The sequence below is a fragment of the Rhinopithecus bieti genome, unplaced genomic scaffold (genome assembly GCF_001698545.2).
Source record: "Rhinopithecus bieti isolate Rb0 unplaced genomic scaffold, ASM169854v2 scaffold_31823, whole genome shotgun sequence".
NCBI lineage: Eukaryota > Metazoa > Chordata > Mammalia > Primates > Cercopithecidae > Rhinopithecus > Rhinopithecus bieti.
The window spans coordinates 1,586,165-1,603,806 of NW_016814121.1; positions in this window are offsets into that span (position 1 = coordinate 1,586,165).

Below are 17,642 nucleotides of genomic sequence, written 5' to 3' on the forward strand. Positions count from 1 at the left end.
TGTGTGTGGTGGTGTGTGTGTGGTGTGTGTGTGTGTGTGTGTGTGTGTGTGTGCAGTGTGGTGGTGTGTGTGTGGTGTGTGTGTATGTGTGTGGTGTGTGTGGTGTGTGTGTGGTGTGTGGGGTGTGTTTGTAGGGTGTGTGTGTGTATGGTGTGTGTGGTGTGTGGTGTGTGTGGTGTGTGTGTGGTGTGTGTGTGTGGTGTGTATGTGTGGTGTGTATGGCTGGCTATTGTTTGAGACATATCTGATGCTCCTAGTGCTGGGAAGTGCAGTTACTATCGCGCTTCCATCCCGGAGCATGTGAGCATGAAGCCCTCAGACGCGGCCCAGTGCACATGCAGCACCCAGTGAATGCCAGTTACCTTTAAAGAGGAAAAGTTACTGAACACATCTCAGACCTGGAGAAGAAAGTTCCTGCAAAACACCTGATGTAATCACATGCATTACGAAATATCAGCCCAAGAACCCACTCCCAAGACAAATAGACATGTTTGAATGTTCTCTTCCCCTCCTGATCATTTTTAAAGACAATTGAGAGTTGCTTATAATTAAATAGGGCTAAATAACCGAATTATCCTTCATCGAGCATTTAGTAAGCGCCTGCTGTGTGCTGGGCTCCAGCAAGCAAAGTGGACGCGGTCTTTATCCTCACGGAGCCCTCACAAGGATGAATGGCACTGCAGACAGGAGACCCTTCCCAAGAGGCCGATGGAGAGCAAAGATGCCACGGGGGCAAGAAACAGGCAAAAAGTGCGAGGGAGTGATTTTTGCTCCCACCAGGACAGGCAAAACAATGAGCCCGACTGGGTTCTCTGCACTTCTTTCTCTTACACATCTTCCTCAAAGCACAGAGCGGCAGCTCTGCCATGACCAGCGCCCACGTCCGGAGCCCTGCACAGGGGTTAATATTTTTAATTGGCGCTTTCCCAGGTTGCAGTTGGCATGTTCCCCAGCTGGAGCTGCCGTGGAGCTGATGGGCTCCTGGGGCGCCTGCCCCTGCGGGTTTCTCGCTCTGCCTTCCCTGGTGAATGGTTTCCTTTCAGCTGCCCTATTGAAGCCGTCCCTTCATTCTCTCTGTGTCATCTCTCTGCTGCCATCTTATTAGGGAAAGCTAAACCCTCTCCCGTGGGGTCAGGCATTGTCCCCTCTTCCCAGAAACTACCGTGGCGTTCGGCTACAAAATAAAGCCGTAAAAAAGGCTCATTCTGCCTGCTACCTGGCTGGGGTGGGAGGGGAAGCACTTCCTCAGCTGCGGGCAGCGCAGGTGTCTGGGGAGCGGGTAAACAATGGTAACAGGCCTTAGGCAAGTGAGTGGCAGAAACTCTGGCCCAGTGCCCTCCAGAGGGAATCGTTCTGGGGAAGAATTCAAGCTTCAGAGAGCTTCAGAGTAAGGGGTGACCCCACGCAGTAGCAAGTATAGAAATAAAGAGTAAGTGGCTGTGCATGGAGAATATTCAAGGGTCATGAATATTAACAGTGTTGTTCCTCATAGACTGTTGAGCAGGGCTCTAATTAATCATTTTTAATGGCAGCTTTGCTCCCGTTTTATTTTATTTTCTTTCTTTCTTTCTTTCTTTTTTTTTTTTTTTTTTTTTGAGACAGGGTTTTGCTCTTGTCACCCAGGCTGGAGTGCAATGGTACGATCTCTGCTCACTGCAACCTCCGCCTCCTGGGTTCAAGTGATTCTCCTGCCTCAGCCTCCCAAGTAGCTGGGATTACAGGCGTGCACCACCACACCTGGCTAATTTTTGTAGATTTAGTAGAGACAGGATTTCACCATGTTGGTCAGGCTGGTCTCAAACTCCTGACCTCAGGTGATCCACCCACCTTGGCCTCCCAAAGTGCTGGAATTACAGGCGTGAGCCACCGCTCCCTGGCCTGCTCCCATTTTCATACTGCATTTTTGTTTTATCAGCAAGTCCCCCAAGGGCCTTTCACCACTGGCAATAATCACTGGAGGTGGCTTCTCCTGTCTATTCAAGGAACCTCACTCCAACCTGCAATATGATGATCGCTCCCGGGTCAGAAAACCTATGAAGCGGCCACAAAAGTCCCGGTAATTGCAGAGGTGATGGCCACCTAGGTAATCAACAAGCATTTTAAAGTGCCTCCTGTGCACCCAGGATTGTGCTGAGCGCTGAGGATAGAGCTGTGGCTGGCGCAGGCCCAGCTGCATCCTCATCAGGGAAGACATTGACAAGCAGTGATTGGCACGTGCAGAGAGCTTGCTTGGGGATGTCCAGAGTGTCACGGGGCCCCTCAGGAAGAGGAGCACCAGCCTTGTCCAGGCACAGCAAGGTGGCTTCCTGGAGGAACTGGCATGAAGCTGAGCCCTAAGGAGTGAGTAGGAGTCAACCACGGGGATGGGGGCACCAGGGCAGAACCAGGAGAGGGGATGGTTTTGAGAGCTGCAAGTCCAGCTGTGATACAAATCAAGAGTATTTGAGTTGCACACTCATGCCTTCAGCAGCTCTATTCTCAAGAGACAAAAGGTAGGAGCACCCCCAAGTGCCCTCCGACAGGTGATGGATAGACAAAATGTGGTCTATCCAGGCAACGGAATATTATTCTGCCTTAAAGAGGAATGAAGTATTGATCCATACTGCAACCAGGATGAACCTTGAAAACATTATGCTAAGTAAAAGCAGCCAGTCACGAAAGGTCACGTATTATATGATCCCATTTATATGAAACATCCAGAATAGGTAAATCCATAGACAGAAAAGCAGATTGGTGGTTGCAGGAGGGAGGAGGGAAGTAGGAAGTAACTGCTAACGAATGGATACAGAGTTTTACCTTGAGGTGATGAAGATTTTTTGTAACTAGTTAGAGGTTGTGGTGGCACGACTTCATGAATGTACTAAATGCCATGGTTACTGTCAAGTGGCTGATTCTATGTTATGTAAATTTCACCTTAAAGAAAAAAAAAAGGCAAAAAAGAGTGAGCCAGAAGCCAGGCAAGAAGACATGAGCTGCACATGGTCTTTAGGCGCCCCCAGCAAGGAGTCCTTCGACACTCTCATGGTCTGGTCACTTGCCCTAGCTTTGCTTTTCCCCTCCCCAGCTTCCCTCCCATCCCTTCCCCTTCCTTCCTTTTTTTTTTTTTTTTTTTAAGACAGAGTTTCACTCTTGTTTCCCAGGCTGGAGTGCAATGGCGCGATCTTGGCTCACTGCAACCTCCACCTACCCGGTTCAAGTGATTCTCCTGCCTCAGCCTCCTGAGTAGCTGGGATTACAGACATGTGCCACCAGGCCAGGCTAATTTTGTATTTTTAGTAGAGATGGGGTTTCTCCATGTTGGTCAGGCTGGTCTTGAACTCCCGACCTCAGGTGATCTACCCGCCTCAGCCTCCCAAAGTGCTGTGATTACAGGCGTGAGCCACTGCACCCAGCCCTTTCCTTCTTTCCTCCCCATGCCCTTCTCTTCCTTCTCTTCTTCCCTCCCCTCCCCTTCCCTTCTTCTTTGATACAGGATCTCACTCTGTCGCCCAGGCTGGAGGGCAATGGTGCAATCACGGCTCACTGCAGCCTTTATCTCCTTGGGCTCAGGTGACCCTCTCACCTCAGCCTCCCAAGTAGCTAGGACTACAGGTGCATGCCACCACACCTGGCTCATTCTTTTTTTGTGTGCAGATACGGTTTCACCCATGTTGCCCAGGCTGGTCTCAAATTCCTGGCCTCAAAGCAATTGCCTGCCTCGGCCTCCCAAAGTGCTGGGATTACGGGTGTGAGCCGCCGCGACTGGCCTGCCCCACCATTTCTAATTAGACTCCCAACATCACCCACCAAGAGAAACGCCTTCAAACTCCACAATGACACCAGCCACATTCTCACATCTGCAAGGAATTTTCTAGAAACTATTGTGATGAATGGCTAGCCATCATGTTATTGAGGATCTAATGAGCTAGTGCACTGAAAAGTACTTAAAATGGAGCCTGGTGACGAGTGAAACAGTACTGGGCTCTGAGGATACAGGGGTGGCCGGGCAGACACAGCCCCTCCTTGTCAAAAAAGGCATGCACAAGCATGTGTAGAGGCCTTGCTTGGGGATGGCCAGCGTGCCACAGGGTGCAATGTCTGATTGAGGGTCAGGCATTTTGCACAGTAACAATAACACAAGTTAGCAATAAGGAGGGAGCGCTTTCTTTGTGCCGGTTGCCTGGACCAGACTCATTACCTGCGTTATCCTATTTAAACTCCCAGCGGGCCGCCCCACCAGTCAGGCACTGTTATCACCCCCAATTTATACATAAGGAATCGTGGCTCAGATATGTTAAGTCATTTGCCGAAAATCACACAGCTACGAAGCAGAGCACCTGGGTGTTGCAAATTCAAAGCCCCTCCTCATGCCACTCCATTACTTCCTAAATTACAAACTATTGAAAACGACGGACTCCTTCCCTGATCCAGCTCTGTCCCCTCTTGCTGTGCTTTGGGACATTTTCCCTCTGCTTCAAAAGCCTGCACGAGGCCAGGCATGGTGGCTCATGCCTGTAATCCCAACACTTTGGGAGGCCAAGGCAGGGGGTATCACTTGAGGTCAAGACTTTGAGACCAGCCTGGCCAACATGGTGAAACCCCATCTCTGTTAAAAAAATAAAATAATTAGCCGGGCTTGGTGGCACTTGCCTGTAATCCCAGCTACTTGGGAGGCTTAGGCAGGAGAGTCACTTCAACTCAAAGGCGGAGGTTGCAGTGAGCCAAGATCACGCCACTGCACTCCAGCCTAGGTGACAGAGTGCAACTCTGTCTCAAAACAAAACAAAACAAAACAAAACAAAACAAGACAAAAAAGCCTGCATGAGCCTCTTTTTCACCCTCATTGCTACATCATCATGTTGTGAGTTTGGGATGAAATGGGTAGGGGCAGTCACGGGGCTCGCATTCTCTGCCGTGTATGTTTCTGGCCTATTCCCATGTCCTCTACGTGGATGCGTAAACCCAGCCCGCCAGCAGCTGTGTTCCATTCCAGGCTGCAAGGGGCTGTGCTGGCTGCCTTGGAAGCAGCCCTGGGGCCAGCAGGAAGTTGAAGATAACATCTCTACCACTGTACTGACCACCAGAGGAGGCGCCTATTGGAAAACGTAAACTGACGGCAGCAGATACTGTGACTTGGGTATTGATTGGCCATCAGTTGTGTTCCATGTCCCCAGCACAAGCCTGTTCTTCTCCCAGACTAGCCAGGAACAGGCGCATTCGGCTTCCTTTGAGTGCCACGAGTGTGTCTCTTCTCTGAAGATGCCCCTTGGGGCTGTCACGGAAGGTGTAACGCACAGTCCCTGCTCTTCAGGGTGGTTTCCCAGCCACTGTGGAGTGCTTGTGACAACCAGGCAACTTGTTGGGGCGTGGAACTGCAGCCCCCGATGTCACAGGAAAGGCAGGAACAGCTACAACAGAGGTAGCCATTGCAATCGTATAAATAAAAGATGTCGCCGTATGTGAAAAAGACTTGACTCATATGACCAGCAACTTCCCCGGCTCCATCTCAGAACCGGCCCTTTTTAATACTGCAATTTTTTGCAACTCATTGGAGGGTAATCGACAGGCTTCAGGCCTCACATTGATCTGAAATATAGATACTAAAAAGACGAGGGCGAGGTGACACTTTTATTGACTTGATTGTAAAGGAAGTCAGAGGAGCTAAGGCAGGCAGCTAACACAGTGGCACAAAGTTGCCATGAATTTGAATTCCATAGCAACAGACCAGCCTGAAAACCGCCATTTCCCAAAGTCGAGGAAATCCAGAACTTTCATAGGTGACATTTTTGGGGGTTCTTTGGCAACAACAGGGAGAGGGAGGCTGGGGTACGGCCACCCACACCCGAGGGCCACACTTGCGTGGACCCATGAGAGAGGAAGGAAGGGCTGCAGGACTCCCCGCAGGGCCCAGGCCCAGCTGGGCTCAGGAGAGGGCTCCAGGGCTTGACCCCGGCATGGGAGCCACCAAGTAGCCTGTAGCTCCTGGGACAGGTGCTCGGCAGTCGGCCATCCTTTGTGACAGGCAGTGGCTCAGCCCCCAGCCCCCAGCAAGCACTGTGGCTTGCTTGTCCCCTCGTTCCCCCTTAGAGGAGCGCCACTCTCAGCTCTTCCACTCTTTCGTGTCGTTCAGCTGAGGCAAGGAGGCCTGAAGCAGCGATGGCCCAGAATAATGGGGGCTGGAGGAGGGGTGGCCGGCAGCGAGCACACAAGAATCCCATTAAGGAACAAAGCTGATCAATACTCACAGCAGCCAGGCAGTTTTAAAAGCCTCTCCACACAGCCTACTCCCTGTCAAGGCAGGAGGAGCGGCAGGAGAGCTATTTGGAACCTTCCCTGAGAAGCACTCCCTTGGGCAGGGGAGGGAGTTGCAACCGCAGGGTGGGCTTCTTGGGCAGGATTGGTAGAGCCCTGGGGATCCGGGGACTCCAGCCGGTCCGTGGGAGCCCATCCTAGGCACTTCACAGTCCTGCGCCAGAGGGGTCTTGGACATCATGGTCCTCCCTCCTGCTTTACAATTGGGGATACTGAGACGTAACAAGGGAAAGGACTTTCCTGAGGTCATATGGCTGGAAGGTTCCAGGTCTCTGCCTCCCAGTGTAGGTGACTTTCCACTTTAAGGTCTATGAACATGACCATCCCTCTCTCTTTTTACTATGGATGATACCAGTGATCTTAAAACCTACAATGGGCTGGGTGCAGTGGCTCACACCTGTTATCCCAGCACTTTGGTAGGCCAAGGCGGGCGCATCTCTTGAGCTCAGGAGTTCAAGACCAGCCTGGCCAACATGGTGAAACCCAGTCTGTACTAAAAATACAAAAACTAGCTGGGTGTGTTGCAGGGTGGCTGTAACCCCAGCTACTTGGGAGGCTGAGGTGGAGGAATTGCTTGAACCTGGGAGGCGGAGGCTGCAGTCAGCCAAAATCATGCCACTGTATTCCAGCTTGGGCAACAGAGCAAGAGGGTCTCAGAAAAAAAAAAAATCTCCAACAAATTGATGAAGACCTGCATGAACTGGGTGTGTGCTGAGGCTGGGCAGTGTGCTCACAGTCTCGTGGGAATCATGGGAGTCAACGTGAAGGCAAGGAAGACTGAGCCATGCAAGCACCATGAAGACGGTCCTATCTGCCCCTTTTGCAGAGGAGGAAATGGATACTCAGAGGTTCTGGTTCCCACCCAAGGTCACGCTTATTTGGGGTGAAATTCTGTCTCTTGGATTCCAGAGCCGAGGGAGTCCAGGGTGGCTCCTAAATGCTGTACGTGGTGTTGCCCTTGGGAGTCAATGTCCAGTCGAGATGAGACCAGCAGGAGGGCCAGGCAAGGAGGAGGCCCCTCTTCAGTTCTGCCTGTGGCCTCTGCTTTGTGGCATCAGTTCTAGGCTGCCTCTCCTGCGACTGTTGCCTGGGAGGCCCGCCCACCTCAAAGGGTTCCTGGAGCCAGCAGAGGAGGGAGGTGCTCTTGCCAGCACCACCAGCTCTTCCTGGCCAGAGACCCTTCAGAGTCAAGGCCACTGGGAAAGCGGCACAACTGAGGCCTGTACTGCAGCTGGTGCATGACCTCCCCTTCTCCAGGCCTCTGTGTCCGCATTGGACAAGATCATCTTCCAAGTCCTTCCAGCTCTAAGTTTTGGCCAGTTGTCATCACAGTCGTCTGAACACAATGGTGAAGGGATCATCATGGGCCAAGCCCGGGACGAAGAAGTTGCGTAGGATCTCACTGAACGCTCCCTACCTCCCTAAGGCACACGTTCCATTGTCGTTCCCATTTTACAGAGGACCAGACTGAGGCCCAAAGAGTTCAACAAAAGAGCCCAGGGTTTCACACTTGGAAATGGCAGGATCCAGATTAATGTGATTGCATAAAATTTTCTGCTCTCAATGTCATCTGGAAAGAGCAGCTGTGGGCTTTGTTGCTGTCGTGGTACCCCTGGCACTGTTGAGGGCAGGGTGGGGCAGTGAAGTGTTAAAGGTTTAAATGAGAAGACCAAGGGGCCAGACGCAGTGGCTCATGCCTGTAATCCCAGCACTTTGGGAGGCTGAGGCGGGCGGATCACTGAGGTCAGGAATTCGAGACTAGCCATGGTCAACATGGTGAAACCCCGTCTCTACTAACAATACAAAAATTAGCCAGGTGTGGTGGTGCATGCCTGTAATCCTAGCTACTCAGGAGGCTAAGGCAGGAGAATTTCTTGAATCCAGGAGGCGGAGATTGCAAGTGGGCCGAGACCGTGCCACTGGACTCCAGCATGGGCAACAGACAAAGACAGGCTCTGTCTCAAAAAAAAAAAAAAAAAAAAAAATCAGCTTTGTTGGTGACAAATACATACTGCAAGCCTTGGTGAGAACAGTACGACGTCAAAAGTTCCAAAGTCTACAAGGATCTGGCTAAGGTGGCCATTCTGGCTCTCTCAAACCTCTCCCAAAGTTGAAGTGGCACGTTGGTAAAAGGTTTTTTGTTGTTGTTTTTGTTTTCTGAGACAGGGTCTAGCTCCATCGCCCAGGCTGGAGTGCAGTGGCATGATCTCAGCTCACTGCAACCTCTGCATCCCGGGTTCAAGCAATTGTTGTGCCTCAGCCTCCCAAATAGCTGGGATTACAGGTTGGCACCACCACACCCAGCGAATATTTTGTAGAGACAGGTTTTTGCCATATTACACAGGCTGGTCTTGAACTCTTGGACTTAAGTGATCTGCCCCCCACCTTGGCCCCCTAAAGTGCTGGGATTATAGGCATGGACCATGATGCCCAGCCATAATTTAATTTTTAATAATGGTTGTGTTTAATGATTATATTAGTCTAGGTTCTCAAGGGAGACAGAACCAATAGGGTATATACAGAGATCTGAGAGGGGGTTATTCAGGGGAACTGGTGCACATGATTATGGAGGCTGAGAAGTCCCATGATACGCCGTCTGCAAGCTGGAGACCCAGGGAAGCTGGGCTCAGTCCAAGTCTGAAAGCCTCAGAACCAGAGAAGACAATGGTGTAACTCTCAGTTCAAGGACAAAGTCTTGAGAATCCAGCAGGGTTGCTGATGCAAGTCCCAGAGTCCAAAGGCCAGAGAACCTGGAGTTTGATGTCCAAGGACATGAGAAGAAGGGTGTCCCAGCTCCAGAAGAGAGAATGAGTTCAGCTTTATTCTGCCTTTTCGTTCTACCTGGGTTTTCAGCCGATTGGATGGTGCCCACCCCCATTGGGTGAAGGTGAGTCTCCCTTACTCAGTCCATGGCTTCAAATGCCAGTCTCTTCTGGAAACACCTCCACAGGCATACCCAGCAACAGTGCTTTACCAGCTCTCTGGGTATCCTTTAATCCAGTCAAAACACCTAAACACTTAAAATTGACCATCACAATAACCATCTCACTAAATTCTTTAAAATGTAACAATTGGCTCTCTCGAGCCACTGTGACCTAGCATCAGTACAGTGCCGACCCAACCCTTAGCTGTGACCTAGCGTCAGTACAGTGCTAACCCAACCTTAGACTGTGACCTAGCTTCAGTACAGTTGCCGACCCAAACCTTAGCTGTGGACTAGCATCAGTCAGTGCTGAACCAACCCTGTGTGACTAGTGTCAGTACAATGCTAACCCAACCCTTAACTGTGACCTAGCTTCAGTACAGTGCTAACCCAACCCTTAACTGTGACCTAGCTTCAGTACAGTGCTAACCCAACCCTTAGCTGTGACCTAGTGTCAGTACAGTGCCGACCCAACCCTTAGCCACTGAAACTGGGGAGTCAAGTCTTTCCTTTCAGAGGAAGAGCTCGGTTTAAAGGCATCAATGGCCCTGGAAAGAAACACACACTGATTCCCCCAAAGTAGACTTGAATGATGAGGATACAAGAGCAGAATGCTTTAGGAAAGGAGGGGCTGGTGTGTTAGTGGGAGGAAGAGGCAGCTCTGGAGATAAAAATTCTCTTCTTCCCAATACCATCTCCAATTAGAGTACCCGTGGACAATTTGGAACTAAAATATCTGCCAACAGACCTCTGATTTTCCTGCCAAATTTCCACCTGAAACTACTAATGTTATCCTTGACCCATGCTATTAATGCTGCATAAGAAACCGCCCCATGGCCTAGTGCCTTAAACAGCATTGGAGTCTTTTTGCTATCTCTCACAGTGTGGGGGCTAACTGGGCTCAGCCAGGAGGTTCTTGCTTTGGGTTGAGAAGGATCTTTCAGGAGCTTAAACATCTCACAAAGGTCTTGCAGTCTTTACAGCCAGCCTAGCCTGGACAGCACCAAACACAGCCCTTCTCAAGACCACCTGAGAGCTGGTGATGATGGGAACCCTTGCATTTTTGCTGCCAGACACTTTCAAGTTGCTGAACCCAAGAGCTTCGCTTGGCATTTGACCATCTTTCTGTTCACTCCCTTTGGTGCCTGACACGACATTCCTAGACACTACCAGCCTTACTGGCCACTCCTTCCCTCTCTCCTCCTTATGACGCCTGGGAGCCTTTCCACTGCATCCTGGCCCTGTTCCCAGCTCTGGTTCTATGCCCAACCCTTTTCTCCCTTAACCCCATCTCAGGGACTCCTCCAAGTCTATGCTTGACCTTCAGAACTATTCCCAGCCCAACCTCTGCCTTGGTGTAAGCTTCCAGCTGGGCCCTTCCATCTGGCCCCAAATGCAGTCATTAGCCTTCCCCCTATCCTCAACCTCATCTTCTCACTTATTTTGTCAGCTCTGTTAATTCTCCATCACTGAGAGCCTGAAGCTTAGACCTGATTCAGTCTGATTTGGTGGCTCCTGACTTTCCTCTAGCACCTCCAGAAGGAATTTGGCTTTGCTGACACCTAATTTTAGTTCACAGAGACTGATCTTGGACTTGTGACCTTCAGAACTGCAAGATAATAAATGTGTTGATTTTTTTGTTTTGTTTTATTTTGTTTTGAGATGGAGTCTTGCTCTATCACCCAGGCTGAAGTGCAGTGGTACAATCACGGTTCACTGTAACCTCTGCCTCCTGGGTTCAAGTGATTCTCGTGCCTCAGTTTCCCAAGTAGCCGGGATTCCATGCATGCCCCACCATGCTCAGTTAATTTTGTATTTTAGTAGAGATGGGGTTTCACCATGTCGGCCAGGCTGGTCTCGAACTGCTGACCTCAGGTAATCCCCCCCCCCCCCCAGCCTCCCAAAGTGCTGGGATTACAGGCGTGAGCCATCGCACCTGACCAATGTGTGTTGTTTTAAGTCACTAAGTGTGTGGGATAGTTTGCTGCCCCATAGCAAACTACAGTGGCAACAGGAAACGAATATACAGGCGCAGAATAGACGCTTCGTAGGAGCTGATTTCCATCTCTTGCTCCTGGAATGATCCACTTGAAACACCCCCTGATTCTTGTCACTTCCAGTCTGGACTCACCCATCCCCTTCCCTCATCCCTCCCTTGGCTTCAGAATCAAAAGAAAACCCCGCAGCCTGGGGCCCTCATCTGCCCCTCCACGTTGTCTCATGGGCGGAGGCTTTGCTTAAGCACTCAGCCCTGTGGCGCCCACTCTGCTGCCTGCACACTTGCCCCTGATGTTCTCTGTGCTGCTCCCTTCACTCCGCCTCCCCCTCCCTCCCCTCCACGTGCCCCCATTCTACCTGGGGTCACGTGCCACGGCCTCCAGAAAGCCCTCCTTGCCCCTCCTGAAGCTGGGACTCTGAGGGGGGTTTATGTATCCCTTTCTTATGACTTACCACCGCCAACCCAGGTGGAGCTGTTTCCATCCCTGCCTTACCTGCCAGGTGCTAGCCCCTCCGTGGCGGGACTGCCTTTTGTTCATGTCAGAATTTCTCACGGAGCAAACTCGGAGTACAGAGGGAGTGTTCGGTAAATGCTCGTGGAATTGGACTGAAAGGGTGGAGGTGGCAGGAGCTACTCGGGGCAGTGTCCACAGTCGTGGCCAGTCACTGTCCAGCCCAGTCACTCATCTTCCCAGGAAGAAATGGAGCCAGGAGGCTGGAGAGAGGCCACTGCCAGCACTGAGCCATATAAATACTTTATAATGCCAAATTTACACAAATCAGCGAAATCCAGTCTAAAGAGAGGAGATGGAGTCCATTTGTCAAGGGAAAGGAGATCTGCTAAGTGCAGGACAGAACATTCTAGAAGGGTCTCAGGAGCTCCGGATTTGATATTCCCATGCAGAAATTAACCAGATATCTGAGCAAACAGAAAAACAAAAGGAATGTCAGCTGTCCAGGAAGACAGCTCTTGTTGCTCCATGTGGCCCAGCCCTGCTCAGGAACTTGGAGCCAGAAGGCACCTAGAGGAATCTCCTTAACGATCATGCTACATTTACCACCACTGCTGTTGCTCCTATTACTGTTTCTACTATTACCAACAAAAACAACCACTAAGGAGAGAAGGCAGGAATGTGGTATGCACCAATGAGACCTCCTTTCCTCAGCTGTCACCTCACCGTCTGTAGGGGAGAAAGAAGCTATTGTGAGCCTGAGGAGAGCCCCACCCTTCCCCCACCAATGTTCCCCACCACTCCCCACCGTGAGACGGTTGACTCATGTTGTCCTGCCTTTATCCCTGACCGAATCAGCTGCTTCAGCAGCTCAGGGAAACAGGGAAGCATCCTTTGATCCTGGACCATAACCCCAAATGGCTCTGTGGGTCAGGGAGTGGAGCAGCCCAAACCCAGCCTCCACCTTGCTCCCCATCCCTCCTCCTGCTGAACTTTACTTCCATTGCACTGAACATCTAAAGACCTTACATTTCACTTACTATATTTATTGTAACATCCTCGCCTAGGATGTTCCTGAGGGGTTTTTGCCTGTGTTCTTCCCAGCTGTATCCCAGTGCCTGGGACTGTGCACATCGTAAGAGCTCAGTAAATACTGGCAGATGAAAGAGAGAGAAGGGTGAATGGCCATTTATTGAAGCATGTGCCAGACACTGCACTGCATCTCACATTCACCTTTTGTGTGATCCCCGCAGTAACCCCGCATTTCCCCCACTTTCCAGACGAGGAAACAGAGACTCAGAGAGGACAAGAAGCTCATCTGTGTCCAGCTGTGGAGGATTTAATCCTTCTGGCAGCAATTGCACTCTCCAGTGATGTGGGGCTGGCCTTACTCTACAGCTGAGGCTGTGGGTGCCAGAAATGTGCATCTTGATGTCCAAAGGCAGATTGAAAATACTCAGAGCAGGGGAAGGATGGAGCTAGGGCTTCCCAGGCACACTCTAGGAAGAGGGTAGGATGAGGCACAGAGAAGGTGGCAGAGCAGGAAGCAAGGCTTCTCTCTCGCAGCTCACAGCATCACACAGCAGGCCAGACCAGTATTATTCTGCTGCAAGAAAGGATCAGGGACTGGGTGGCTTAAACAACAGAGATGTACTGCCTCATGGTTCTGGAAGATGGAAGCCAGAGATGAAGGTGCTGGCAGGGCTGGTTTCTCCTGGAGCCTCTCTCCTTGGCTGGTGGATGGTATCTTCTCCCTGCATCCTCACAGGGTCGTTCCTCTGCGTGCATCTATGTGTCCCACTCTCCTCTCCCCCCCCCCCCCCCTTTTTTAATGGAGTCTCGCTTTGTTGCCCGGGCTGGAGTGCAGTGGTATGATCTCAGCTCACTGCAACCTCCATCTCCTGGGTTCAAGTGATTGTCCTACCTCAGTGTTCTGAGTAGCTGGGATTACAGGCGCACGCCACCACGCCCGGCTAATGTTTGTATTTTTAGTAGAGACAGGGTTTCACCATGTTGGTCAGGCTGGTCTTGAACTCCTGACCTCAGGTGATCCACCGGCCTTGGCCTCCCAAAGTGCTGGGATTACAGGCATGAGCCACCGCGCCTGGCCCCACTCTCCTCTACTTTTAAGGACACTAGTTATATTGGATTAGGGCCCATCCTAATGACCTCATTTTAACTTAATTCCCCTTTTAACGTCCCTCTCCCCAAACACAGTCATATTTTGAGTACTTAGAGCTAGGACTCCAACAGATGAATTCAACCCCTATCAGGACCAACGGACTCCTTCTGCTCCTTGACATCACTAGCAGGCTCTGAGGCCCCGAGGTAGGGGTGGCTGCCGAAGGGGAGTATCCCTGCCCAGGTGCAGGACAGGGCTGTCCCACTGGGCAGGCTGTGTCAGGCATCTCAGAAGTGACCAGTGCTTGCAGGTACATCCTGTTCACACCACACTGAGTCAAAGACCCCGTCCTCATGTCCGTCTCCCCCCATGTGATGGTCCCTAGCAGAATGCTGAGCATGTTTGAACAGATATGCAGTCATGTCCTGACATCCACTTTACCTAGTGTGAGATTTCCAGGCGTGAGTTGCATTTTGCACTGTCATGGTGCCTGTCACGTAGGCACCAGGCGACACTCACTACTTTCTGGTTGAGGCCCTTTGAGGACCTGCCCCCAGTCTGTGAAGTGTGCCTAGACACCTGGTCTACCAGGAGCCCTACAGCAGGCACCTTCAGTGAGCCTGCAGCCCACCCGCCTTCCTTCCCACTCACCTCTCTGGCCTCCCTCCAGCTCTAGCCACAGCAGTGGACACTGTGACTTCCCAGAAAAGGGTCGACCACAGCTAAGTCACACTGAGGTCACAAGCAGAGTAAGCCGTGCTCTAATTAGCACCACTGCATCACACTTTGGATGTTGATGTTATGCAGCCTTAAAAAGGAAGGACATTCTGACAGGCTACAACGTGAACGAACCCGGAGGACATTATGCTAAGTGAAATAAACCAGCCACAAAAGGACAAAGACTGTATGATTCTATATATATGCGGTACCTAGAATAGTCAAATTCATAGAAACAAAAAAGTAGAACTGTGGTTGTCAGGGGCTGGAGGGAGAGGGGAATGTGGAGTTATTATTTCATGGGTACTGAGCTCCAGTTTTACAAGATGAAAAGAGTTCTGGAGGCCGGGCACAGTGGCTCACGCCTGTAATCCCAGCACTTTGGGAGGCTGAGGCGGGTGGATCACCTGAAGTCAGGAGTTCGAGACCAGCCTGGCCAACATGGTGAAACCTGGTCTCTACCACAAATACAAAAATTAGCTGGACATGGTGGCGGGCACCTGTAATCCCAGATATTTTTGAGGCTGAGGCACAAGAATCACTTGAACCCGGGAGGTGGAGGTTGTGGTGAGCCAAGATCGCGCCACTGCACCCCAGCCTGGGTTCCTGGGTGACGGAGTGAGACTCTGTCTCAAAAAAAAAAAAAAAAGTTCTGAAGATGGAACTCAACATTACAATATATTTAATATCACTTAACTGTACACTTAAAATGGTAAAAAAATAAAAAAGATATATCACAGTAAAAAAAATTTTATCACATAAAATTTTATCACATAAAAAAAGATTTTGTCACAGTAAAAAAGAGTTAAAAAGAAGAAGGGTGGAATAAGGATATACATACATAAAACTCCACATGCACTCTGTTTGTTTGTGTTTGTTTGCGTATGGAACCTGGAAGGCTAAATCAGAAGGTAATAACATGCTTCCTTGTAGTGGAGGATGGAGGGTGGAAGCTGGCCTTCACAGTGAGCACCTTCCTATCTAGTCTGATTTCTGAACCATGTAATTACTGCTGTTAAAAGATCAGGCAGGAGGGCAGAGGAGGGAGGAGGGCGGGTTTTGGTGTCAGACTCCTGGGCTGAGTGACATGGTGGCCATGATCCTTGGTGGAGGGATCTCCCCTTGCTAGGCCTCCACTCCCTCTGAGGCTAAGGCAGACCCCACCCTCTTTGGGGTTGCTGGAAGGTGAGTGAGTGTGCAAGGACATTTTCCATAGTGGCACAAATGGGAACCCACTCTGCCTTCTGAGCCTGAAGCTTTTGCGCTATTCGGGAGGGAGCTGGGTCTGGGGGACTCGAGGCCAGTCAGCAGTCAGAGATCCAGTATGTGACATTGTTAAACGTGTCCATTACATACCTTTAGTAGATAATTGGAAAAGGAAGTTATTCCCCATTTACCTGAACTCTCCCCAGACTTTTCTCATTTGTTTGTGAAGTAACCTAAATATTCCCATGTGCAAGCAGGGAAGCAGAGGCCCTAAGAGGCAAACTGTGCATCTCCCTGGCTCCCCAGCCTCGGCTTCCCCCGCCCCACCTGGCCTCGGCTCACATCAGACCCTGAGAGATGTGTGGGCAGTGAGTGTTTCCTGATGGCTGACATGAGATGAGCACCATGAGAGCTCAGCTGCCTGCTCGTGGAGATCTGCTCTCCCCACCGACCGTAGACCCTTCACCCCAAACTCACTTTCAGATGTACTGCTCTATCCACATACCACCCAGACTCTTATTTCTTTTTTCTTTTTTGAGTTGCAGTCTTGCTCTGTCACCCAGGCTGGAGCGCAGTGGCAGCATCCTGGCTCATTGCAGCCTCCGCCTCCTGGGTTCAAGCGATTCTCCCACCTCAGCCTCCTGAGTAACTGGGCTTACAGGCATGCACCACCATGCCTGGCTCTTTTTGTATTTTTAGTAGAGACAGGGTTTCACCACGTTGGCCAGGCTGGTCTCGAACTCCTGATCTCTGGTGATCCACCCGCCTCGGCCTCCCAAAGTGCTGGGATTATAGGCGTGAGCAACCGTGCCCACCCTAACTCTTACTTCTTAATAGTTTTATTTGGAATTATCTAATGTTTAACTTAAACATTAACTTAAACAAAAGGAAATTTTATATCACCACGGTAAATGGAAAATCAGTACAACTTGCTACAAACATAAGGTAACTGTACAAATAAATATAATGAAAACCAAACGATGCTGTCAATTTCTAGAGCTGCATTCCCACTAGAGGCTGGGAGCCTGAAGACAGCTCTCCTTGTTAAGGAAGAAGATTCGCAAGTATTAGGGAGGCGTTAGAGACTCCGGAGCACCTGAAATTTCCCTTTAAGCAATGCGAAGGTTGAAAGATAATTGGAAAAGGAAGTTATTCTCACGATGTGATTTAACATTATTCAACACCCTGCCCAATTCCACTAAAGCCCTTCCACTCACCACCAGGGCCATGCGACCCATATGTTGGCAGACAGCAAAATAATCCATAAGGAGACTCCACTGGGGGTCCCTATGCCAGATTTCAAAAATCTAAATCACCAGGTTTGCTACACCATCCATCACCCTTTCGCCCTTGATCCCTGGAGGGTCTAACTGACTGCAAGGTCTGAGCCACAGTCTTCCCCTTGGGGTCCCAGGACAGCCAGTAGCAGAGGACACGCCTGTATGTGTTTCCTCACTCAGAGATTCCCATTTGGTCAGTGTCATCTCTGTTGTTGCAAGTCTGCCTCCCCTGCAACTACCAGGAGCTTCTGACGCTCCATCAGTGAGGGCTGACAAATCAGTAGCATTAACATTTTGATAACTTGAGGTCCCGAAGCCACTCACCAGCGGAGACAACCCCACCTGGGGCTAAATTATTAAAATCACAATGTGATTGGAACAGCTAGAATAAGTCGTCAGTGAGCCTTGCTTCAGGAGGCTGTGGACCAGGTTGGCAGTCACTCATTTTACTCATCGTGAAGACCGCAGCTCTATTGCTGCTTTCGATTTTACATTTCCTAAGAGGGGGTCGCAGGCAGGAGTGGAGGAAATCCCCAAGTTAAAAAAGAAACTCAAGTCAGCACTGGAAAAGATGAGAACAAGAAGGGGGGGGGGGGGGCGTTAATGACTAGCTCAGTTTAATTCGGGGGCCCGTGCATAGAAGGGTGGAATAA